The sequence below is a fragment of the Lotus japonicus genome, chromosome 2 (assembly GCF_012489685.1).
Source record: "Lotus japonicus ecotype B-129 chromosome 2, LjGifu_v1.2".
Classification (NCBI taxonomy): domain Eukaryota; kingdom Viridiplantae; phylum Streptophyta; class Magnoliopsida; order Fabales; family Fabaceae; genus Lotus; species Lotus japonicus.
In genome coordinates this window covers 9,603,752-9,606,251 of record NC_080042.1, presented here as the reverse complement: position 1 = coordinate 9,606,251, position 2,500 = coordinate 9,603,752, and positions in this window count along the sequence as shown.

Sequence of the window (2,500 nt, the reverse complement as noted above, 5' to 3'; positions counted from 1 at the left end):
GATGGGCATCAAAACGGATCAATCCTAGCACCAGCAACGGTGGGACCATTTCTGCCCGCGTGCCTCTTACACCAAGCAAAGGTATGGACAACAACGAGTCAATCCTAGCACCAGCAACGGTGGGACCATTTCCGCTCGCGTGCCTCTGGGATGGACATCAACGGATCAATCCTAGCACCAGCAACGGTGGGACCATTTCCGCCCGCGTGTCTCTTACACCAAACCAAGGTAGCCAGATCAGCCGTAACCCGTAGGTCTGCCATTTCGGTCTGCTACAAGAGACGTCTACAAACGCTCTTTCACGGCATTCCGGGTCTTATGACCATTTTGGAAACCGACGAGGTCCAGAGTACGTCCTGTGTTAATACCTCATTAATGTTGCATGTATGCAAAATGATTAGTCAAACAACGTCTCCGTCCTCACTCGACACGTCGCCACGTGTTCTAGGGAAGTTAAAGTCTCTAAAAGCTTACCCTAAGGTAAAGTCGATTCTGCGACAAAAGACACACTTCACAACACACATCGCTGCTGCAACAGCACAAGAGTATCACATACTCGGGAACTAACGGTTCCCCGGACTTATCCCCAGGATAGCCCAACAACATCGCTGCTCCAACAGCACAACAACCAACGCTGCTCCAACAGCACAACAACAACAGACTCAACACTTGGATCCGACGACACTTCTCGTTTTCCAAACTATGATTTTCATCCAAAGCCTCCTTTCGAGATTATTACCCTTACTTAAAGATTTAGAGGTTGTTTAATGTCTTATGAATTTTCTTTTCAAAATAATATCATTTTTAGTCTTATCGCAATTCCTATAAGTTCTCGGGATCTTCGAATCCCCAAATGACTCCAGAGAATGTCTCGATCCATAAACCCTATACAAGGCCCGAACCTCGTTCGTCCTATCAAACTTTCTCAAAACTCTCAAAATAAAATCGGCATGACCTGCCCGCTATTCTCACCATTCAGAATCTCAGATTTTCAGTGTAAAACATATTTAAATCATCACAATCAACAACATGTCATATATCAATAAATCGCATCATAAACACTTAGCACTTAGCATATAAAGCATGCACCACACATCCTAGATTACCCACATAGCACATAGCATGTAAGTCAATCTTCAAAAACATTCAGTAGATGAATCATCTACATTGTCAGCCGAAGCCTCAGAAAACATTTTCAATCACACACAATCCCAGTGCATAAACAGTAAACAATGTCGAAACATCGACCCTAAGCATTAACTAGAGATTCAGTGAGAAGCCCTCACCTGAAAGTTCTCCAGAATGATCAACTAGTGCTTCCTCGCACTCAAAGTGTTGCTCCTCGGGAAATTCCTCAAAAGTTCCTTTAAAACAAAATCACAGAAATACTATCAGAATCTATCGAAAACTAAGTTATCGATACGTACTAAGGTTACCCGAAGTAATCTATACTCTAAGGTACGATAATCTAGCGCGAAAGACAAGTTTTCGGAAAAAGGAAATTTCTTCCTCCCCCTTAATAGGGCTCGGCCACTTTGGCTAATTATGGGGCTCGATTTTTCTTCGATCAAACTTGGTTCCTATGCTTTCATAAGCCGTAACTAAGGGTATTTTGAACTCGGAAAAATTATCGGATCAAAAACTGTCGCAGGGGTATTTTGGTCATGATTTTTAACTTAGGATTTTCAAAACTGAAATCCCAAAAATAAAATTTTGCAGGGACGTTACTAACGACGTTTATGACAACTAATCCTACTAACACTAAGCTAGGGCGATAGTTTACAGCCTAAAGGTTGGAACTTTACTCAAAAACTACATAAATGGGTATTTTAGGCTAGAATTGATTCCGGCGGAATTCCGGCGACATAACGGAAAATCTAATCCGGCAGAAGTGATCTTGGGCACATATAGAAGAGGTTTAGAATCAGAAATGAAAGATTCAGGATAGTTTTGCAAAAACCCATAAACTATCCACTCAGAAAACTCTACAGAAAAGCTATGGAAAAAGCGATCAGAGGTAAGGATTAGCGACTCTACCTCGAAACCTTGAAGCAGCAACTGATTGATCGACGATCAAGCAAACGATGAAGAAAAACTCTTCTTCCTTCTTCCTTGTTCTTGGCCGCGGTTTAGAGGAGAGAAAATGGAGGAAAATTGTGTTTTTTCTTCCTTTGTTTGCTATATATAGAAGGTGGAAATTCGCGGGAAAATGAAAGTTCCACGAATCCGATTTTTCCGGCGTCATTCACCATGAATTCTAAGATAGGTTTTGGCAAAGGAATTCCCAAGCTAAGAAGATGTCTCCTTGTATTTTTTGCAACTAATGCAAAGTCGGTGCAAAGTCGGTGTAAAACTATTTTACCCGATAAGTTGCTTTTTGCCTCGAATGTCGGAATGGAAAACTTCCTTCTGAAGAAAGATTGAAATCATCAAGAGAAATGGGTGTACGCGTGTGGAATATTCATTTGAAGCTCTGAATAGATAAAGTCTTCATTGTCGA